Source organism: Triturus cristatus, chromosome 11 (genome assembly GCF_964204655.1).
Source record: "Triturus cristatus chromosome 11, aTriCri1.1, whole genome shotgun sequence".
NCBI classification, from domain to species: Eukaryota; Metazoa; Chordata; class Amphibia; order Caudata; family Salamandridae; genus Triturus; species Triturus cristatus.
The window spans coordinates 199560616-199585517 of NC_140594.1; the positions used below are offsets into that span (position 1 = coordinate 199560616).

The 24902-nt window shown below is 43.8% G+C and overlaps 1 long non-coding RNA gene across 1 annotated transcript in view; it reads right to left on the bottom strand.

Moving 5' to 3' along the window:
• Positions 1–18895, bottom strand: part of LOC146783899 (uncharacterized) — a 64744-nt gene extending 45849 nt beyond the window's left edge. The window contains exon 1 of the long non-coding RNA XR_014970822.1: positions 18560–18895. This is a non-coding gene — a long non-coding RNA (uncharacterized LOC146783899). The remainder of the gene's footprint in view (positions 1–18559) is intronic.
• Between the last annotated feature and the right edge of the window lie 6007 nt (positions 18896–24902).

Here is a 24902-nt window from a genome sequence, read left to right on the forward strand (position 1 = left end):
ATCACCCAGTTAAAGAACACCGACTCCTTGATAATCAAAAGTGCAGATAAAGGTGGTGGGATAGTGCTTCAGGAAAAAACAGCGTACATATCAGAGATCCAACGCCAACTTGACAACACAGAACACTACCTGAGGCTAGCATCGAATCCTACTAAAGAGATTCAGGGTTTGATCCTCAAGACAACCACAGAGGGTCTCCACGCTGGCTTCCTTTCCAAAAAGGAGTTTAACTTTCTCAACGTTAAGTCAGCACGTACACCCGTTATATACACGCTTCCCAAGATCCACAAAAATATTTCAAATCCTCCGGGCCGTCCCATTGTTTCTGCCTGCGGTTCAATCTTAGAACCACTGGGTTCTTATGTAGATTTCTTCATTAAAGACTTTATCCCCACCACTCAATGCTTTGTCCGTGACTCGATGGCAATGATCAACATGGTTGAGCATCATCCATTCGATCCTGTGACTGAAACTCTGTGTACTATGGATGTTGAGTCATTGTACACTAATATCCCTCAGACTGCTGCCCTTCTGGTAATCCAAAAAACACTAGACTCACGTCCACGCCCACATGCCGTCCCCACCATTTTCATACTACAGCTTCTTGAACTTTGCTTAACCCGTAATTTTTTCAGCTTCAATAACAACTTCTATCAACAAATCAAAGGTACGTCAATGGGGGCTATTTTTGCCCCAAATCTGGCAATACTCTTTATGGACCAATTGGAGACTAATGTTATTCTGACTTCCTCCAATCCGTTCTTCCCAGGCATCGTGTTTTGGCGTAGATACATCGACGACATCTTCATCATTTGGAAACAGCACGTCGATGTTCTACGCCAATTTTTACATTGGTTGAACAACAACTGCTCTGGTTTATCTTTTACCATCACCACTGACACTGCCTCCATAGCATTTTTAGACCTTACGATTTTCCATGACAATGGTGAACTACTCACACGCCTCTTCCGCAAGCCCACAGAACGCAACACCCTTTTAAACTACACCAGCAATCACCCTAGGGCTCTAAGGGATTCATTGCCTTACTCTCAATTTCTGAGAATAAGGAGAAATTGCTCCTGTAGGGCTGATTATTTCAGAGAATCAGCTGTTTTGGCTTCCAAATTAAAAGACAGGGGCTACCCAAAAAGAATCGTAAAAAATGCTTCAAAAAGAGCCTGGTACTGTCCCCGGGAGGTGCTTTTGACTCCTAAACCCAAAACAGAACTGCAGAGAATCGCCTGTGTGACCACTTTCTCTCTGGTATCCAACAAATTGAGAAAAACGATACTGCACCACTGGCCCATTCTAAATGCAGGGAATCTCACTATTGACAAACCACTATTTGCCTTCAAGAAAAGCAAGAATCTGAAGGACCACCTGGTCAGGGCTGCATTACCTGTCGCTCCCAATACTACTCTCCTTGCCAGTTGGGGTCTGTCCCCCATTGTTGGTCATTCCAAATGCGGCACGTGCAATGTCTGTGTGTTCACCATTGAAGGAAAAAGTTTCACATTTGATAACATTACAGTGCATTGTCAAGCTTTCACAAATTGTAATTCCTGCAATGTCATTTACCTTATCCAATGCCCTTGTTTGAAAATATACATCGGACAGACCACCCAAAAAATCAAGACCAGAATCTGTCAGCACAGAAGCCGTATCCGATGCAATACACAGAACGCCCCCCTGGTTGAACATTTCACTGAGGCCAATCACAATGAAGATGATTTGCGCTGGACTGTACTCAAATCACTGAAGTTACCTCCAAGAGGTGGCAATATGGCTCAACTTTTAAACAGAGAGGAACTAAAAACAATCATTCTGTTTAATTCTATCAACAATGGACTTAATAGGACAGAAGACTGGACATCCTTACTGTAATCATGTGCGATTTGTGAATCACCTGTTTTCCTCGCTCCAGTCACTCTAAGTTGGTTTGACTACCCTTGTTGGAACTCCATGCTTAAATCTGAATTGTAATATTATGCAAACAACATTCAGCTGCCTTTTTCCTCCATGTTGACACTTGCTATCTTCAACCTCTAAGTAAAATGTGTTCGCTAATTATGTGCACCCTTGCTCTACGGCTTCTCCCATCTTCCAGTGACATTTTCGCTATTTCGATAAGCATGCTCACATAGCCCCTCACTTTCCTTCCCACTCCATCATGGCCGCCGGCCTTTCTCGCTCTCTATCACAGTCCTTCCTTGCTCTCGCCCACTCCCCGGGCCCGCCTCATAACTCCCACAGTCCCACCTGTTCATTGCTATCACGCCCAACGGAGAAGCAGACTCTTGCTCCCTCCGGCCGCCAGCTACTCCTTGAGAGGTAAGCCTTGCTCCAAACGCCAGCCGCCAGAGCGCATACTATGTGCTCTCCCATATAATCACTTTAATCCATTTTCCCCCAGCTCCGGTCCCGCACTACCCGGCAGCCCCTTCCGCTGCCTAGACTGTCCACCGCAGGCCCTTGAACACTTGGTTCTGGCCCCCTGCGCCCTGGTTGTATCCTTAAGGTAAGCCCGTTCCTCAAACGGCCCCGGAAATCACCAGTCGATTTTGGTTGGGGCCCTGCCAATATTTTCCTTGCCTTTCCCAGCTCCAGTCTTTCTGATCGCTTGGTTCATCAGTCGCCGACGGTCCCTTAACACGAACACGGAGATCCTTCTTTCCAGCATCGCGGAATTCCAACGTACCCCAGGCACCCATCGAGTTGTCCCTGGCTCCCACCGAGCCTTACTAGTTCCACTGTGAGCTGGTCTCCAGGTTAGCACAGACCCCTCCTCCACATATGAGCCCTGTTTCCCTTTTTCCGCACGGATCTCGCCTCGCCAGCACTAATTCGCTCCCAACAGCACTGCGCCATCCCCTTCGTTTCACCAATTCTGTTTTTATCCTCCTCCATCGGTAGGACACACATCCTACCCCTTTTTAATTGGTCACGCATCGTTAGCATCCTCTCCCACTGATCATTATGGGCACTTTTCACGTCTCCTGTTGTCTCCTCACCGCCATTGACCCCCTCTATCTTGACTATGTGCGCCACAGCACCCAACAACGTTGCCAATTTCCACCGCATGTGTATTCTCGCATGTACATATACTCACCCTTTTCACGTAGCGAATTGTCACACCCCTCTAACGGTCTCCTGACTAGTTTTGTTCTTAGTAAGGTGGACTTGCTTTATTGTTTATTTATCATTTTTTTGTTGTTTCTTTTTTTCCTGTCTTACTACCCTACAGGCTCCTTGACACTATCTATCAGGCAACAGTTCAATTTCTAGTCCTGATGATGATCCCATAGTATTGAGAGCTAGGGATCGAAACGTCGACCTTTGTAACAAACACCACTAATTAACCACTGCGACAAAATGAGTGCGTTGTTTGTTGGTTTGAGCTTACACAGTATTAGTATGTAAATGTAAGCCGCCTTTTGCTCTCTCTCTCCCTTTTTTGCCTGCTTTTTCCTTCTTGTGTCTATACTCCCTACACCTTCTTTTCTAACGCTCGGTACAGGACTGTGCCGTTCGCCATCCTTGTTGTGCTTTGTATTTTGCCCATCCTGTTATCTTGCCTGAATAAATATTCCTCTGTCCGGCTGGACATTGGAAGAACCTCCATAGTGCTCATTGTAGTCTATGTTGAAACATTCGTATCATTTCCTCTTATGCCAAGGACCTTTGTTCTTTAAAATAAGTTATTCCCCTTACACTCCGCCACTTGTATTTACTTTCTCTCTGTCTCCAATTAGCAAACAACAGCAGTCAGTTTTCCCCCCGCGCAAGCATCCGCTTGCAGGGCTCTCACCTCGTTACGCTTGAACCGTAACCGGACTCCGGAAAACACTTCCCTCAGCAAAAGGTACGCCGCGCAGCTTCAAGCGCGTACTATGGTTCGGACCAAAACGTGCACCCGTCAGTAGCGAAGGGAACCAAAACAGCTACTCGGATACTCAGGAAACGAGAGCAGCCGCTCCCGCTAGTCTCTCTGAATCGCGAACGTCGTTTTTCCCGTGTTGCTCCTCTATATCCGGTCCGGCAGCAAAGGCTGCTGGGATCGGTAGTTCAACACCCCGGGAACCTGGAAATTGTAGTTCTTTAGGCAGGCGCGAGGGCTAGATCCTGACACAGAGAGGATACCCTAAGCGCTTAATAAAACAAGCATATAAGCGCGCCAAGTACTATAACCGTGATAGTTTGTTCGAGACATCGATAAAAACGAATGATCGTAATGATGGAATTATAATGGTATCAGACTACAACGGCTTTAGTAATAAGGTAAAAAACCTGATTAACAAGAACTGGGGCATATTGAATAAGGTAGGAGTGACACCAATGGCTAAACCAACATATGCATACAGGAGGAACAAGACCATCAGGAATCATTTAGTGCATACCTTTAAAGAACCAAAGAGTGGGGGACTAAGGAATATTGCAAATAATACTCCTATTAGGGGAAACCTGCCATGTGGGTCTTGCTCACACTGTAAGAGCATCATTAAGACCGACAAACTGGAAATCAACGGTATAACTCATTGGATGAACGAACATGTTAATTGTCGCACATCTAATGTAGTGTACCTACTGCTGTGTCCTTGTAACAAATATTACATTGGAGAAACCGGACGTGAAATGCGTCTACGGCTCACGGAGCATCGATCAGCAATAAGAAACCAAAGAAAGGATGCTCCTTTGGTTGAACATTGGACATCTGAAAACCACAATATGGATGACATCAAGTGGTTCATTTTAGAAAAGATCAAGATTTCAGTAAGGGGAGGAGATTTAAACAAAAAACGTAAACAGAGAGAACAGTTTTATATGTCCAAATTTAAATCTTATTATCTAGGACTTAACGGTCGAGAGGAATGGGACAGAATGATTAGATAGTGCTGCAGATTTCTGCCCCACCATATCCAAGAAATATAGGATAGTAATATGAAAGTCTGTAATCATCTCCCTAATAAATATCAGGACTAACACGACCCATATTAAGGCTGGCCCCAATGGGGAGAAATAAGCAAGTATAGGCAATGAAAATGGTATTATGTATTTAGGATGGCATTGTAGCTATAATGCAAGTATTTTCTGTAAAGACTATGCAAAAGAATCATATTGTAAACACCAGTGCCATGACATCATTATTTGAAGTATATAGCATTATCTATGTACCTTACAGGCACAGCTAAACAACTGAATACAGGCGGTGCATATCGAAAGACGTACCTGCTTTAAGACACCATTGAACATGTGTCAACGTGACTTTTTAAAAGTAAGTGTTTTGCTTAAGAGCATGAGAATAGGCTAATAGGCTCAAAAAGTATGGTGAAATAACTCCATGCTCTTTTTGTTGAATTCTATGACTCCACTGACTATGATGCAAGTGGTCTAAAATCACAAAAGTTGAGAGGTGATAAAGTCGTCCTGAACACCCACAGAAGGACTTCAACACCTACACTTAAAGTTAGGGTAGACAACATGTAATAGTGACATTAACAGCATAGCCCAGAACTAGAATCAACTCTCCATAGGGAAATGGTATTAATTATATGCATTCTCTTTTTTAGAAACAAAACTTTGGTTTTAAATTCTCGTCCGTCCTGAGGAAGGTGCTACTATTGTAACCTATGCACCGAAACGCGTCGACAGTGGGACTTTTTAAAGCATATGAAATGTATTTGTGTAGTATTTAATTTGCAATTTTGAAAGTACATGATTTGAACTGTGTGTGACTCTGAGATAGATACCGTAATACGGAATTGTTAGATAGCATATATAAGAGTGTACCAGAGCACCCAATCAGAGTAAATATTGAATGCAATTTTAAAATATGATTTTATTGAATATAAGTGTTTTCCGATGAAAAATAAATTTTTGAGAGTAACAAAAAGTAAATTCTAGTCTGGAGTAATAATATTTGTCCGGTGTCACAGTCAAAAATCAAAGGTTATTGATCTAAATGCGTAGGCCTCATGGCCACCAACTAAAAGAGTAATACACAGAAAGGAATCTTTTTTTGATAAATGTCAATCCGATTATTACACAATCTACAGAGGATATGAATCTGAAATTTGAGCTGAGTGAGGTTAATCTAGCCATCGAATTGAGCCTGGGAGGAAAGGCACCTGGACCGGATTGCATTCCAGTCGATCTTTTTAAACATAATATTTTACTATGGGGTCCTCTTTTAACTCAAGTTTTAAACTCTTGCAGCACAATCGGCCCCTTATCTTCCTGGTATGAATCAACCCTGGTCCCCATCTTTAAAAAAGGGAACAGGTCAGACCTAGCCTGTTATAGGCCGATATCTTTACTCAATTCAACAATTAAGATTATCGACAGAGTCTTGTTACTAAGGCTACAAGACTGGGCGGTAGATCATTCGATCCTTAGTGACCTACAGTATTGCTTCCACAAAGGCATGGGCACAATTGACCAGGAGTTAAATGTGAACATGATGATTGGCAAATACACCAAAGCCAAAAGGGGAAGGTTGTATTTAACGTTTGTAGATTTAACTGCAGCATTTGATTCTGTAATTCACGAGGAACTCTGGAGAATTTTAACTAATATGGGGGTGGAAAGATCGATAGTTTCATTTTTGAGATAACTATATGCGGGAGCAAATGCTAGGATTTGCTATGAGGTGGGAGGGGAATGCACTAAGCACTTTAGGGTGAGAAGGGGTGTGAGACAAGGATGTGTGCTAGCACCCTTCCTATTTATATTATATATTAATGATTTGGGAAGTACGCTGGGGAAAGAGTGTCAGGACCTTCCACAAGTGGGTAAGAGACCTATACATTAACGTATGCTGATGATGCGGTCCTGATGTCTCGTACCCCGGTAGGTATGCAGAGGCTAGTTGATTGTTTTGCTGATTACATGGCCAAACTGGGATTAAATGTTAATATCTCTAACACCTTTGTGATGAAATGTGGGACATGAAATACAAATTTTAGACCCATTTCAATAGGTAAGAAACGTATTGACTCTTAGAAAACCTTTTCTTACCTGGGAATACTTTTTGATAAGAGGGGGACATGGACACAGGCTATTAAGGTCAGGAGGCTACTGTTTTCTAAAGCAGTAGCCGCACTTTTTAATTTTAGTAAGGAGCTGGGGAAACGGGATCCAGAGGTTCTAATTCTGATTTATAAGGCAAAATGCATCGCAATAGCTACTTATGGGGCAGATATTTGGGGTCACGAGAATGTTAATTCACTCCAATGTATTGAGAACAGGTTTTTATGATTTTTATTGATTGTCCCGGATAGCACCTCTACCTATATTTGCCAGACTGAATTGGGCTTGTCTGATATAGTGGACATATGTAAAATTCAACCTGTACTCCAGTGGTACAGAATCTGGACCTCCAACTCGCTGAAGCTCAACAGACAGATATTCATAGACTGTGGTAAATTGGATGGGGTGCGGAAGATTAGTTGGCTAGAGTACATTAAACATTTTGTTGGTAACCTTGGCCACCCTGAATATTTTTTGAAGCCCCTTAGTTTACTAGATGTAAATAGGAAAGAACTTAAAATTAGCTGTCTACACTATTTGGATAGTAAGAGAAGATACACAGAATTCCAAAATGTTTCGGTACAAGCGCATCAGTTAATGGTGGCAGTTGATAGACTTCAGCCCTATCTAAATATGTTTACAAGAGAACATAATAGATTTCTGTTGACCTGTTTGAGATGGGGCAGTTTTCATAGGCTCGTTACCTTTCCTGTTCATAACAGCTGGTCAAAGGAGCTATGTAAATGCCCATGTGATGATGTGTCCTTTCAATCAACTATCCATGTTTTGTTCTTTTGTAAATTCTACTCTCATAATAGGCATAGGTGGATTTTGCCAATTTTAAAAAATAGGGGCTTAAGACAATATGGTCCTGCATTACAAACATTAGGAGAAGAACAGCTGACTGTCTCAATTTTAATATTTTTAAAGCTTGTTTTAAAATGTAGAAATTCAATCATGATGTAATTCACACTTTTTTAATTCTATTTGCTTTGACTTGCACGCCTATTCTATGAATTTTATAAACTAATGTTTGCATATATTGTCTCCAAAATTGTATTGTGCTTTTATGATTATTTATCTTAATTGAATAAAGCTGATTGAATTGAAATTGAATTAATATTCAGAGCCTACACTAGTGTTTGGTGGGTGACCTGTGTGCATTTTCAATAAATCCAACACTGGCATCAGTGTGGATTTATTAAGATGAGATGTTTGGTATCAAACATCCCTGGATACAGTGAAGCCACCATGGTGCTGGGCAACCCATAATGGCAGGTTTCCAGCCCATATACTCTGTAAGTCTTCCCTGCACACTTGCAATATTTAAGAAAGGACTTAGGTATTGTAGGGTCATATCTGCTCAGGCAGATATGACCACACATGTCATATAGCGCACCCAGCCATAGGGCAGGAAGATATGCAGTAGGGGTGACTTACCTATACTTCATGTAGTGTCTGTGCGAATGGCACACAAGGATGTGTGCCATGTTGACTCTTTAGTTTTCTCTGCACCAAGACACACAGCCTGCAATGGCAGTTTGCATTCTCTTGGTGAGGGGTCCATAGGGTGGCACAATTCGTGCTGCAGCCCTAGTGGACACTCTTCAGGCCAAATGCCCTATGCACCAGGGGTACCATTTACTAGCGATGACTTACAGGGGTTGCTGAAGTTGTGCGAATCGTGGTACATTACTTGAAAATTGGTTAGCAGGGACTTAGTGCACTTTCATTCAAAATCATTTCATGTTCCCGGCAAAAACTTGGGCACTGTCCAGTTAACCTTCTTGGGCAACTTTTGGAGTTTAGTTCTGTGGGGGGTGCCACAATGGACCCATATCCCTTGACAAACCTCCAGTAGTACCCAGTCAAGCCAATGAATGCCCTGACTTGGGTCTAGGTGGTTGGAGCTACCCTGTCCAGAATTGTCTTGATCATGGGTTATAAGGGTTGAACTTGCGCGCAACCTACAAGGTGGCCCAAGTACACAAACGAGCCCTGCCCTTTCTGTCACTTGCTTGCCTTATTACTGAGGCCTTCACTTCTCAGAGCCTTAATTACCTTGCCAAAGTGGATCAGGTGCTCTTGCCAGGTGGAGATAAAAACAGCAACATCATCAAGAAAAGCACCACTAAAGGATTTCAACCCAGCAAGGACTTTGTTCACCAAACTTTGGAAGGTGGCAGGGTCATTCTTTACTCCAAAGGGCATAACAGTAACTGTTAATGCCCATCTGTGGTTGAGAATGCAGACTTTTCTTTTGCCCCCAGGGGTCAGACCTATGTGCCAGAATCCTGATATTAGTTTAAAAATTCACAGATATGTGGCTGCCCCTTACATGTCAATCAGTTCATCAGCCCTGGGAATTGGGTGTTCATCCGTTTTGGTTACTGAATCAAGGCGCTTATAGTCCACACAAAACCTAATCTCTTTCTTTCCACCCTGTGTGTGAAGTTTGAGGACTAAAACAACTGGGCTGGCCCAGGGGCTCTCAAATGGTTCAATGACTCCCAATTACAACATCTTGCTCACTTCAGCTTTGATGCTCTCCTTAATATAATCAGACTGCCTGTCAAATGAATTTGACAAGCAGGCTGTCCATCATCTCCTTGTGTTTGCTTTATTTGCCTTAAGTTGGCAGGGTATGCCCAGACATGGGTTCCTTGCTCCATTTGCCACTGGATGCAAGCTAACCGGGCTAATGAAGGGTGTTACCCTGAAACCGGGCCGGGATGCTTGTTTCCGGTCCAGGGAAGGCCTGGCTTGGCAGTTTGGGCTGGACTGTTCCCATAAGGAACAGGGTCATGACTGATTTGCATATGGCTGGGTCTGAACTGGGGTGGCAAAGTGGGCTAAAGAACGATGATGGATTCAACCCAGATCTGTGACTGGGTTGAGTGCCTGAAAAGTTTCAGCACTCCGTCCATCATCTCCTTGCGTTTGCTTTGTTCACCCTAAGTTAGCAGGCTATGCCCAGACATGGGTCTCTTGCTCACTTTGCCACTGGATTCAAGCTAGCTCCTCTGATGAGGGGTGTTACCCCGAAACCTGTCCCAGGATGCTTGTTTCTGGTCCAGGCAAGACCTGGCTTGGCAGTTGGGGTTGGACTGTTCCCATAAGGAACAGGGTCAAGACGGATTTGTACATTGCTGGGTCTGAACTGGAGCAGTGAAGTAAGCTAAAGAACAATGATAGATTCAACCCTGATCTGTGACTGGAGGTGAGTGTCATGTGTATACCAGTTGGTCTGACCAGGGATCTCAGCAAACTGATTCAGGACTTGTCTGCAATCAGTCTGCTCTTGGGCAGTGAGGGTATCTGACAAGACCACTCCATCAAATGACTCATCTTTAGGGTTGTTTGAGAGTAGGTCAGGGAGTGGTTCATTGTCTGGTTCCTGCTCCTCATCTGTGACCATCAGGATGGTCACTTCAGCCCTGTCATGATATTGTTTAAGGTGGTTTAAATGGATGACACTTTTGGGATTTGTGTAAGTGCCAAGGTCCACCAAATATGTGGCCTCCCCTACTCTCTCAAGGATAGGGTAGGGTCCAGTCCATTTGTACTGGAGGGCCCTAGGAGCCATGGACTCCAACCAAAACCCACACATTTTGCCCTGGTTAAAACTCCACCATGGCCGGCTTTTGATCATACCAGAGCTTCTGGAGCTCTTGGCTCGCCTTAAGATTGTTGTTTGCTTTTTCCATATACTCAGCCATTCTGGAACGAAGGCCAAGCACATAGTCCACAATTTCCTGTTTAGATTCTTTGAGAGACTTCTCCCATCATTCCTGCACAACGCACAATAGTTCCCTTACAGGATGACGAAACTGAATTTTAAAGGCAGAAAACTGTACACCCTTTTGTGTCATCTCTCCATAGATGAAAAGCAGGCACGGTAGTAAGGCATCCCATCTCCTTCTGAGTTTTTCAGGGAGTCCGCCAATCAAACCTTTCAATGTCTTGTTGAACGTTTCAGCAACACAATTGTTCTGCAGATGATTTGGGGAAGTGAACCTGTAGGTCACTCCACACTCAGTCCACCTGTGTTCTAGGTAAGCAGATATAATGTTTATACCTCTGTCTGATACCACCTCATTCGGAAAACCCATCCTGGTAAAGACACCAAGGTGAGCCCTAGCCAATGCAGGGGCAGTGGTAGTTCTAAGGGGAATAGCCTCAGGATACCTGGTAGTATGATCCACTACTACCAGTATGAATCTCTTTCATGACAATGGCCCCAACAATGCCAATCCGTTCACTTTCAAAGGGAACCTCAACCACTGGAAGTGGAATTAAGGGGGCCTCAATGTAGCCACAGGTCTTGCCACTGGACAGACAGGAGGCACAGGAGTTGCAAAACTCCATCACCTTCTAGGGCATACCTGTCCAATATATGTGGTTCACCAACCTACTCCATGTTTTGGTCTGGCCAAGATGCCCGGCTAGAAGGATGTCATGGGCCAATGTGAGGGGAATCTCTTTAAGCTACTGAGGCACTACCACTCCACTAGAGGCACCAGCTTTGGGGTCTCTGGACTCAGTGTACAGTTGTCCCTCCTCCCAATTGATCCAGTGGGAGCCACTGACATCTCCATTTTCCTGATCAGTAGCTACCTGTATCAGACTTTCAAGAGTGGGACAGGTCCTCTGCCCTTGGCACAGATCTTCCCTAGAGGGTCCCCCTGGGATGTATGTCGTTACAACGCACACTTTTACAACGCATGCACTTACAACGCATTTTTTACAACGCAAAATCCATTACAACGCATTGCATTACAACGCATGACACTACAACGCATTTTTAAAAACTACCTTTACAACGCATTCCATTACAACGCATACTACCTTTACAATGCATACCATTACAACGCATAATATTAAATTGCATTTAAGGTAAGTATTAGATAGTATAGGGGTAAAAATTACTTAATAAGTGTTGGATAGTATAGGGGTAAAAATTACTATTCTAACTCCAGAGGGTGCAACAGTAGGGTAAGTGTTGGATAGTATAGGGGTAAAAATTACTATTCTAACTCCAGAGGGTGCAACAGTAGGGTAAGTGTTGGATAGTATAGGGGTAAAAATTACTATTCTAACTCCAGGGGGTGCAACAGTAGGGTAAGTGTTGGATAGTATAGGGGTAAAAATTGCTATTCTAACTCCAGGGGGTGCAACAGTAGGGTAAGTGTTGGATAGTATAGGGGTAAAAATTACTATTCTAACTCCAGGGGGTGCAACAGTAGGGTAAGTGTTGGATAGTATAGGGGTAAAAATTACTATTCTAACTCCAGGGGGTGCAACAGTAGGGTAAGTGTTGGATAGTATAGGGGTAAAAATTACTATTCTAACTCCAGGGGGTGCAACAGTAGGGTAAGTGTTGGATAGTATAGGGGTAAAAATTACTATTCTAACTCCAGGGGGTGCAACAGTAGGGTAAGTGTTGGATAGTGTAGTGTAATATTATGCGTTGTAATGGTATGCGTTGTAAAGGTAGTATGCGTTGTAATGGAATGCATTGTAAAGGTAGTTTTTAAAAATGCGTTGTAGTGTCATGCGTTGTAATGCAATGCGTTGTAATGGATTTTGCGTTGTAAAAAATGCGTTGTAAGTGTAGTGCGTTGTAAAAGTTGCGTTGTAAAGGTTGTTCCCCGTCCCCCTGGGTCCAAGAGCTCGGCCATGTAAGGTCAAAACTGCTGGGGCTCAGTTCCCCCTAGGGCTGATAAGTCTTCTCCATGAGGAGAGAGGGCCTGGTCTGGGTTCTGTTGGGAAGCTGGTTTCCCAGCCTTCTTGCCTTTTCTCTTGGAAGGTTAGGCCTTAGTCTCAGGCTCCAATGCTTCAGTTTCACCCTGGATCCTACTGTGTGCTCTTGTTTTTACACACACCCTCTGCATGAGTTTTTCTTTCTATCTCAGCCCATGCTGAGGACTCCATATCAGACACTGTAGTGGAAGCGCAGAAGATGCCACCACCCGTTTGTGGTCAGTAACACATCCCTACTCTAAGGACACTAACGCCATTGAATACACCTTAGCTTGATTAGCAGCATTGAGGACTGTATACGTCTCTCCAGGTAAGTACTGGTTTGAGGATACAAGTTGCTAAATCACCATGGTGGCACTGGCACCAGTTTCTATCAGAGCTTCAACTCTAACCCCTTTACTATGTGGCTGTTGTCTTTATTGCTACAGATTAGTGGGCCACACAGCAAGGTAGCTACTTCCACCCTACCCTCTGTGACTGGAGTTGCCTGATTGAGCTCCTTGACATGGTCACGGCCCACCTGTGATCCCTTCTGGAGACCTACTATTGCATTTGCTGCAGGTGCACTAGAGGCATTTTTTTTGTTTTTACAGTTAATGCCTCCAGTTCAGTGTCCAAGAGCCTGACAGTCATGACACCTTTTTGGGTTACCAGTTCTTACCCTGGTACCCACCCTTACACTGTGAAGAGTTTCAGGGCCCTCCCCCTTGAACAGATTTTTGGGGACCTTTAGAAGGCTCATTTTTGTTTTTATCTTTTTGGTCATGATTCTTCCCTTTGGGGGGATTTTTTAGCCTCTTTCTTTTTGTCATCTCCACCAGTGGTAGTGTTGGTCACCCTTGGCCTAGTGGTTTGCCTTCTTTCCCAACTCTTGAGAGGAAATTGGACCTAGGTCTACCATGAACTGATGCAACTTCTCCTCATAACAATTACTCAACCGATGTTCTTTCATGATTAACTTATAAAGCCCATAATAGTCTTGCACATTGTTATCTATTAACCAGCCACCTAGTGTCCTAACTGCAAGGTCTACAAAATCAACCCATGACCATATCTGGGTGTTTTGAGTCTCCCTGAATGTGATTCTATATTCTTCAGTGGTGAGTCCAGAGCTCTAAACTCTCGATCAGGGCACCCTTCATTAGGTCATCAGACTAAGCATCTGCCTCATTCAATGTCAGGACTCTATTTCTGCATTTACAAGAGAACAGTTCCCACAAGAGAGAGTCCCAATGCTTCTTGGCTACCTTTCTACTGATGCAAGCTCTCTTGAAAGCAATAAACCACATAGTGATATCATCACAATCTTCATTTTGGGGACAATCCATCCCTAGTTATGGAATTGCTGCCTCCAGGCCCATCTCTTTTCTCTGTTTCTCTATTTCCAGGAGTTAACCTTCTAAAGCTAACCTCCTGGCCGATCTTTCTAGAGCAAGCTCCTCTTCTGAGGGCTCCTTCTGAGTGTCTGAGTGCAGGGACTGTGCAACCTCCTCAGAAGGGTTACCATCAATCTGATCCTCAGGGGACACATCTTCATCCACTGCATGATCCCTGTCACATTCTGCCAAAAGTCTTCTAAGCTTATCAATGGTAGCATGAGAACCAGTTTTAATACCATAACCTTTACAGAAAGCCCGTAACGAGGAGTAGGATAACTCCAAGTAAGGGGGCAGGTCGAGCTCCTGAGCCTGGTTCGCTGTGTCAGTTATTATTTCTACTGAAGTTAGGAACTTTTTGGGAGAGATAAAAACCTTAACAAAATAAATACTCTTTGTCCAAACTAAAGAAAAATACTTTTAAATTCTAACCACTAATTTCAAGGACTTTACCAAGGTCCTGCCAGTTAATTATTGATTTTTTTTTACAAATAGACCAACTGAAAAATACAACCAGCTACAGACGATTTTTGGATTTACTCATGTGTTATTGACAAAGTGGTATCAGCAAATGCAAAGTGGGAAAAACGACAAAAATACGGCAGAGGAGAAAAAGAGGCAGAAAGAGCAGAGGCTGAAAGCAAAGGACAGAAGGCAGACTAGCAACAGAGCAAAGATGCTCCCCACTAGCCCACCAGGGATGAGGTGCAAACAGGAGTCTTCAAGTGCAAAAAAGGGCTTCAAACACAACCAGTAAGGGTCAGTGGACCTGTAGAGGCAGCAGATACCTGGCGGAGCTTCGCAGGGAGGGAAGCAGATTGCTGACTGAGTGTCTATCTCATTTCTTGCCTTTGTTAGGACAACAAATGCTAAGCACTACCCTCTGATAAGCCTAACTGCTCACCCACACTACCACAAATAGAGCAGTTGTACTATCTATTTTTGCCTCTGTATACCAACCTGGGTCTCACTGGACTCTCTGCACAATGTACATCATTTTAGTGTATATATATTCTCATTGAAAAAAGGATGATTTACAGTTTTCCAGAATAGCACTTGATCATTCATCGCTGCTGCTTGGGGTTAATTTTTCCCACACCCCTCATGTATCTCTATTTTCCTTTCTTTTAGGGCATGATGATAATCTTTCCTCACTGTACGAATACTAGTATTATCTCTTAGTTTTTGTTTAAGCGCCAGTTTCAGGTCTCTTTTTAATTTTGAGCATAGGTGGTTAAACCATCTAGGGTTAATATTGCACGTTTGCTTTTTCCTTTTAGTTGTAAGATCCCTGGCAATAGAGGTGGTGATGTTACAGAAGGCATTTACCTTTGCCGGGACAGTGGAAGAGGCTTCGAGACAAATGTCAATATCACCTTGTGATTTTCCTATAGACTGTTCCATAAAAGTTACTGGATTCACTCCTGTCCATTTACTAGAGACTCCATTATTGCCATAAGTAGTAATTTCTTCATCCAGTTGTTTGCCTCTTGTTCTAGAGGAAACATCTAGCCTGATTGTGACAGTTAATGGATTATGGTCACTAAAGAGGTTGTTTGCAATATAAGAAGAAATCACCTGGTTACAGCAGTTAAAGGATAGAATAAAATGATCTATGTTAGAGGACGACCTACTTCCTACAAACAAGGGTACCGAATATCTTCCATCAGGGCCTGTTGGTTCCAAGACAGATAGATCATATTTATGCATCATATAGTTAATTGTCTCACCTTACCCATCGTGTGGAAAGTGCAAAGTGTGGAATCCTGTCCCCCAAAACATAATAATACCGGCAGGGTTCACCCACCTCATGAGGAAACTTAACACAGTTAAAATCGCGCGCCCAAATAAGATTATAATCCCCTTTGACATCCTTCAAAAATGTATCCAGATCATTTTCCAAGGATGTCATTACTTTACACTTTGTTTTATCAAAAATATTATTATAAAAATGTATTACAACAAATGCCTGGCTTTCTAGCGAGCGAAGTTCCAAAAATTGGTAGTATTCGGACGAATCAAAGGTTTTATTTAAGGTTAGAGGTGAAGTGATCGCAATCAGAATAGCGAGGCCACCTTTTGCTCTTCCCATACTTGACGGCCTAGCATAAGTGCTGATCGTTTGAAAGCCATCTATAAAGAAACGCTCAGTACACCATGTCTCTTGGATTAGGATGATCGTATATCCATCTAACATTTTTAGCCAATCCTCGTCCTTAAGTTTACTTTTAACGCCCGCTATATTCCAGGTCATAAATGTAAATGTTTTGCCAGTGGGTAACGAATGCCCACCGCTCTCCTGTTCACCCTTTAGTGGATGTCTAATAAGATGAGTATGTAATTTAACCATATCCTCTTGTGAACCCAAGGCCACTTGATTTTCTAGTTCGTTATTAATGGTCAAATTTATTACATTGGGGATATCTTCACTGACAGGCATATGATCCACTTCACCCGTCCCCTCTGGTTGTGTAGTTATATACATATCGGGAGAGCAAGAGTTAACGTTATCACCCAAGTTCAGTCTCCAATGGTCACCCCTTATCCATCTAAGTCAGTCTACTTCGCTAGATCTGCGGAGTGGAGAGAATCTGTTATACAGAGGGAAATTTAACATCAGTTGGTAGATCTGTTTTATAGAGTGTTTATTTGGAATAGGTTTGTAAAGAAAACAAGTGGGACCGCCATAATACGATCATTTGTAGCTAGACAAAATCCATTATAATTATCCACAAACTGATTTAACAAATTGCCCACCAACTTACGATTTCGGAAGTTAACCACTACACACTCTCCATCACATGATTTTCTAGAATCGCCCACCCAATCAACTCTCCTTAGCATGATTATGTCTTGATAGAGGATATGCGCCCCGACAACACTATTTCTGACAAACCAGTGAACTACTTGGTTTTTTAAAATATCGTACGCTTCTCTCTGGTTTGTATTTAACTTTTGGAATATTTTTTAAAACAATGACATATGGTGTAGCCTGAGGCGGAAGATTAAACAGTACTTTACGATTAAGTTCATCCTCACCAAGTAGTGGGACCGCCATATACGATCATTTGTAGCTAGACAAAATCCATTATAATTATCCACAAACTGATTTAACAAATTGCCCACCAACTTACGATTTCGGAAGTTAACCACTACACACTCTCCATCACATGATTTTCTAGAATCGCCCACCCAATCAACTCTCCTTAGCATGATTCTGTCTTGATAGAGGATATGCGCCCCGACAACACTATTTCTGACAAACCAGTGAACTACTTGGTTTTTTAAAATATCGTACGCTTCTCTCTGGTTTGTATTTAACTTTTGGAACATTTTTTAAAACAATGACATATGGTGTAGCCTGAGGCGGAAGATTAAACAGTACTTTACGATTAAGTTCATCCTCACCAAGTAGTGCTCTACTAGAGAGGGGCGGAGTATTGAGTTCCCTTGCAGAATGAGGGTTATCATGGGATGTAACTTGTTTATCCGATCTCCGACCTAAGACCGGTCGCGCTAAAGTTTCTTTGGTCAAATTTGGCATATTTGTCTTGTGTAACTCTCTATGTACAGCCTTGTCTATTATGGTTACACAGTCCCTTTCCTCCATGTCTCTACTGGGTAAATTTCGATCTAATCCAGGACCAGATATTTTATTTTTAGTATTTGGCGATTGATTATTAAGAACCAGATCTGTTAAAAAAGCCACATCTTTCTGTAGCGGTTTAATTTCAGTCATAAGACGTCTTTCGATGTTATCTAATTTACTGTGGAGTTTTGTAAACAACTTTTCATGATCAGGTTACACCTGGCTATCCTTTTTACAATCATCCCTTTTAAAAGCAGATTTGGTAACCCTCCTTTTATTAGATTTAAGTTTTATCGTAGGGGTGGGGGTATGCTTATTTGCCTGCCCCTCAACCTGCTCTTCCATCAAAGAGATGGTGACAGTTGCCGATTGATTCTTTTTCTTTTTAGCCGGAGGGGATATTGGTAATGTAACGTTAATCAACAATTAAATCTCTAATGGCGAGGTAAACACACAGGGGCTGAGTTGCCCTTTTGATTGTCCATAAGAGTGTTCAGAATCAGGGTCAATACTTCTGCTACGTCCTTTCTCCTTGACCTTTTCACCCTTCTCATGCGCACATAATCGTCGTACAACCTCGCCCTCTAATACATTGTCCCTTATCGCGGCATTAAGTGCAGTTTTGGTAGCCGCCAGTTGTTCCTCAACTTGTACGATTTCGCTGTCAATAATGCCCACTGCACTTTTTAGGTAATTTGTTATCGGGGCAGTTTTAGGGGGTAATTTTCCTCCTAACATAGGTAATTTCCTTTTGCCCATGTTTGATGGTGGTAGCAGTGGTCAAAACAAACAGAAGGCTCCTTACCGTCGTGTTCAATCGCACAGGCATGGAGGCTGGCCCTGCCCTGCCACGTCCTGACGCGGACGGGTGCAGACGGGCCCGCCCTTGGCCCGGGCGCGGCCCGGGCGCGGCCGGGGCATGCCCGTGTGTGACCTGCGCTGCGTGAGCCCTGCCCAGATTTAAAGTGCCTCCGGCACTGGTGGTGACAGGCTGGTGACGCACCTCCTGGGTGCCTCGCGTTGCAGCTTGTGGGTTGTAGTTTCGCTCCCCCAAGCTGATCCTTTGGTGGTGGTAGTGGCTACTCGGGCACGGGCACGAGAGAAACAGCAAGAGTGCATACAGAGAGTACTGGGCTCCCACGCTGCGTGAGCCCTGCCTGGGATTTAAGGCACCTCCGGCGCTGGCGGTGACAAGCTAGTGACGCGCCTCCTGGGCGCTTCGCGTTGCAGCTTGGGGGTTGTAGTTTCACTCCCCCAAGCTGATCCTATGGTGGTAGTAGTGGCTACTCGGGCACGGGCACAAGGGAAATTGCAAGAGTGCAAACAGAGAATACTGGGCTCCAGTTCTTATAATTTCGTAAGGGAATGATGAGGGAATGATGGCCATCTGTTACATGGTTAAAGCTTGCCAGAGCTGTGCATGCCACTTGGACAACCAGGGAGCCTCAGGCTTCTTCCAAGAGGTAGCCAGAGCAGTCTTAGCTGCTCCCAGAAACGGCCACATGATGACACGGACTCCAGAGGTTTGGTGATTTAGTATATGGTTGCGTAGTCCCAGAAGGGTGAACTCAGGCTTATTAGGAATTGGATACTCAGAACTTCTTTTATTTGGCTAACATTTTGGCCCTGAAGGGTTTAATAATGGGGCAGTCCCACCGTATATGTTTAAAGCCCCAAGGAGCACACAACTCCTCCAGCACAAGTCGACCGTAGTCAGGTAGATCTTTTTGAGTTTGGTAGGGTGCAGATACCAATCAAACAGCACTTTGTAGTGTGCCTCCCTCATGCCTACCAAATGATTGAATCTGGGTATGTGGCGGGGTTTAGCTACACAGATAGTGGTAAGTAGTGAGTATAGAAAGAAGATGTCACCCTTTGGCCCTTGGTCCCTCTAACAAGCGTTTCAATGAGAGAGAGGTCTCTAGTGGCTGCCAACTTCATTTCAGACTGAAGTACCAAATGTTTTATCGATATCATTCAGCATCTGGTAGGGAAAGTCTCTTTGATAATTTTTAAAGGTGAGGATTTCCCAGCTGTGAAAAAGGTTAGATACGGTAAGACAGCCCCCGTCCATCCAGAGGTCAAAAGGCACGGGCTGAAGTGCAGGTGGAAAGGCCGAATTAAAGTGGATAGGGGTGTAAGGCAAAGAAAAAGTCGCCCATGCTGCAGAGCGATTCACTTCATCCCACACAGTAAGGGTGGTCTTGGTTGGTTTACTCAGATAGGCGATAAGTGGTCTGTCTGGCTTTGGTTTTCATGAGACATCCCAAATGGATCTATCACCTACAGCTCGGTCCATATGTAGCCAGTGTTTATCTGACTCCCTCAATGACCACTCTGATATTACCCATAGTTGGGCGCTTTGTAGTATAATGGAAAGTCTGGAAAATGCCAGGCCACCAGCATTTCTGGGTAGAGTCAACATTTTATAAGGAAGCTGGGACCTGCAGTCCTGCCAAAAAAATTGTGTAACCAAGGTCCGAAGTGTTGAGAAAAAGTCTTGGTCAATCAGAATGGGGAGTCCTTGAAAGAGATATAATAACCTCGGCAAGACAGTCATCCTCATCGCATTTATACAGCCTATCTAGGATAAATATAAGGGTGCTCACTGTTTTTGATCTGCCTTAAGCTGTTGAAGAAGTGCAAGGTAGTTTGCCCAGTTAACATCAGTCACTTCAGGTGTGCTCTTAATCCCGAGGTATGTTAGGTCTTTTTTGGCTCAATGGAAAGGAGAGGAGCTTGTAGCACTTCCATCTTAGTAGCAGGGAGAGTTAGGGTTTAAAAGGAAATAATGTGGAGATTAATGCAAAAACTTGCCACTGCCTTGTAATGTGCCAGTTCAGCCTGCAGGGCCGTCAAGGATGTCCGGGGGTGAAACCAAGATGTCATCTGTAAACATAGATATTTTATTTACCACTAAGCCAAACGTAAGGCCCTGGATGGACGCCGTCGCCCACACCTTGGCTGCCAGGGGCTCGGTACATAAAGCAAATGGGAGCTGGGGAAGGGCCACCTCGATCTTGTGCTGCGTTCCAAGTAAAAGACATCCAAACCCCCCTATTTACCATTACTCAGGATTGCGCATGAGCGTAGTTTGCTGGGATCATGTCTATGAATTTTTCCCCAAAGCAAAACTTTCAAAGGGTGTGAAACAGGAAGGTTTCATCCACCTGGTCAAAAGCTTTTCCAGCATTGAGTGCAAAAAAGACTAATGGGATGTGTTTTTAGTAGCTTTTTTGACCAGGTGAATAAAACCTCCGCAAATGATCATGCATCTGGCGCTATTTCATAAAACCAGATTGATCCGCGTGGATCAGGTCCAGCATGATATCTTCTAATCTAGTGGTCAGGATTTTGAAATAAAGTTTGACATCTAGGTTCAATAGTGCAATAGGGCGATATGATGCACAAGCCTGGGAGTGCTTGCGCAGTTTAGGTATGACTGATATCAGTGTTTCACCCATTGTAGGGTCACTCGGTGGGACTCCGCTATGTAGTTAAATAGGGCAGTCAAATGGGGTACCAAGTTGGAGCTAAACATTTTGTAGAATTGAGCAGTGAGTCCATCGGGTCGGGACGATTTATGGAGTTTATGTGCATTAATGGCGGCTTATGCTTGGCCTTTGCTAATGGGACTCTCCAGATCTGAGCTGACTCATCTGGAGGTTCAGAAGTGTATAGTTGCTTGTAAAAATTTAAAAATGCCCCAGCTTTATCCTCTTTGGAAGTAGCCATAGCCCCAGAGCCAGTATGAAGGTGGCCAAGTTGTTGCTCTAAATGTGACCCCACCATATTCCCCTGTTTAATTGTTGCTTTTTTGAGGCGTAATAAAGTCAATTGGGCTCTATACGTGTATCCAGCATAAAGTTTACTCCGTAAAGCTGTGTCTTTCCTTGGCAGTATTAAAGCGTGGGAGTCCTTATGGGTATGCTCAGCAGCCTGTAATTCAGCTTTAAGGGATAACCTATGCTGTGCTTTCTGCTGAGACAAAGTGTACATCAATGAAATGCATTTCCCTTGTGTTACCACCTTGATTGCATCTCAAGTAATGGAAAGGTAAGTGCTGTGGGGATCGTTTAGTGAGAAAAAGTCTTTCACAGTTTTACGTAGCTCTTCTTGGAAGTGGCAGTCCCATGTCAAGGACAGTGGAAAGAACCACTTTCAGAACTTGGGCCGTGGGGCAGTCCAATATAACATTATCTCCACTGAAGCGTGGGCAGTAAGTGAAATAGAGTGGAATCTGGCCTCTTAAAAAGAGTGGCATAGGGCTTGAGTGAGAAAACATAGTCCAGCTGAATATTTGTGCAATGGGAGTGGGAAAAGACTATGTAATCTCAATCTGTGGGATGGATAGTTGTCCATGCATCTACCAGGCCCATATCAAGGATGGCTTATTTCAGAGCTTTGGGAAAGGCCCCTGAGTGGGAGCTGTCTAAGTCTAGAACCCATGTAAGATTTAAGTACCCCATCAAAATGATCAGCCCTTCAGCAAATCCACCTAGGAGGAAAATGAGTCAGTGGAAAAGGGACACCAGACCCATTTTGGGCGCATTGATCGAGGCCACCATAGACATTCTAACCCTGATAATGCCCTTAACCATCACGATTGTCGACCTTCTTTATCCACCTCACTACCCACTGGCTCCAACTTTAAAGAGGAGTGAAAAAGGAGGGAGACTCTATTGTGTTTGGTGGATGCAGAAAACTTATAAATGGAAGGATAAGCTTTGTGATGTAATCTTTAGTCTTCCTTACGCTTAAGGTGTGCTTCCTGTAATGCTATGATATCCTACCTCTAGTCTAAAAGATATTTCCAAAGTTTATGCCACTTGCCCTCTGAGTTTAATCCTTTAACATTCCCCGATACCGTTGTTAACACCATATGAGCAGTTTGTCACCAATATATGCTGGAGTCCCCAAAAAACATCTGGTAAGAATCTCTCACCACCTCACCCTCATGCAAATGTGGGAACGTCAGACCAGGCTGCAGATTCTGCCCCCCGCCCCCCACACATCAGATGATATAGTATTCCCTCAAGTACCATAAACATAAACAAGAATAGAAAACAATTAGAAAGCAGATCTAACATATTGGAATTCCGTGTTTGGATTCTGAACTGCTAAAGTATTCTAGAGGTTGCAAACTTGGTTCAAGACTGATTAGCAGTGAAGTATCACTGGGTGTAGCAAGAGGGTCAACCATGTTCATAAGTGAGCTAGTAACCGTTAAGCTTATGACTGTAGTGTTGTAATGGGTGGCCTAAAAGAGCAGTCTTTGCAAAGGTCTTTGCTAAGAGTGGACACTCATAGCTCCTGTCCTCCTGCTAATAGATCCATGTTTTCCGTGTCTTTTCGAATGGCGTTGTGTTAGCCATTGCCCTTTAGTTGAGCTAGTTGCCCATCTTGTGAATGTCTCCCCCGAGTCCTCCACACTAGGGAAAGATCTTGGTGTACAGGACGAACGTCACGAAGTGGTGAAGTTTATTCTGACACTCAAATGAAAAGTCAAAGGGGTAGGTCCATCGGTATATGATATGGTCCTGATGGAGTTTATCAGTGACAGGTTGAAATTCAGGTCTGCGAGATAGAGTGGCAACAGCAATGTCTTGAAAGAGGCAGCAAGTTGTCCCTTTGAAGAGACAGTATCAAGTTTATGAGCTACTTGTAGAATCGAGCCCTTTACCTTGAATGAGTGGAGTTTCACTAGAACATCGTGGGGGCGCCTCCCCTCTCCAGGAGTAGATGCACTAACTTTATGCACCTGATCCACCTTAATCACAGTGGAGCTGTCCCCCAGGATCTCAGAAAACAGGCCTACCAAAAAGGCCTCCTGATTTGGGTCTTTGACTACTTCCTCTAGATTACAAATGTCTCACTTTGAGTGATTTTCTAAATGCTCACATTTCAGAAGGGTTGTGGTAAGCTGGTCTCGTAGTTGTTCTATGGTGTCTTCCATCTGCTCAGTGTGACGCTCCAGGGCTTGGTGCTATGAGTTGAGATCCATGGTGTGGGTGCCCAGAGTCCACATTGTAGTGAGAAGAGCTTGGAATTAATGTCAGATTTGAGGGCTTCAAGGAAGGTGGTGAGGTCAGCTTTTAATTATTCCCTGAGTTCTCTGTTGAAAACTTGAAGCAAGGAGAGGAGGTCTTCCTTGTTCAGTGCTATTGTGTTATCTGGCCCGGCATTGGAGGGAGAGTTGTGAGGTTCAACTGCAGTGAAGTAGCTTGACACTGTTGGTCTGTGGCTTTTTTCAGAGGCATAGAGGCATAGAGGCATAGAAGCTGTAGGTCAGTGCCTAGTAGGGGGCCCAGGTGAACAGGGTGCACAAGTCACCACAAGTGGCCTGTGTATGAGTGCTTTAGACTTCTTCACTCTACAGCTTTAATGAGGATGTGGAATGCACAGGGTCAGGGAGAGGCAGAACCGGAATGACCGGTTTTATTGATAGTGTGGTGAAACTCCCCCTTTCAGTTGCTCATGCTTGCTCCATCTACAAATATTTGCTCCTCTCTCTAGCTCCCCTGAACAGCGCTGAAAAGCTGTCATTGACAGGATCCTCAATGATGACGCAGGACCTCAAACGGCAGCCTTGCTGTACCTCAAAACCGACGCATCGGTTCAGCTGGGTGATGCATCTACGACGCAGTTTCCCGCAATGCTCCGCAAACCAGAATTTACAGTACTTTGTTCAGCTGGCCTAACTGGTTTCCTAAAGCCGATCAGCGCTCCATCCTGCTTGGCCTGAACTTGTTACTGTGTCCCAGGTCAATGTGACCAGATATTCACACTTGGCGCTTTGTGCCTTTTGGTGCTATTTTTACTAACATCTTTAAACTTGGATAACTCCTGTTCTACCAATTTGATTTTTGTCATTTTGGTCTTGTTTTACTTATTAAACATTACCCTATCTTTCTCAATCTGTTGTGGAATCCTTTTGTGTTGTGTTTCTACTGTGTTACTGTTTTAAGTGTTGCACAAATGCTTCACACACTGCCTCTGATTTAAGCCTGACTGTTCTGTGTCAATCTACCTGATGGTTGAGCACAGGTAATTTAGGGTTGGTGTGACTTCACCCTGGGAAGAATTGTGGTTTCTGCATGAGAAGGGGTTCTCCCCCCGGACCACTAACACAGTTTCATACAGTGACT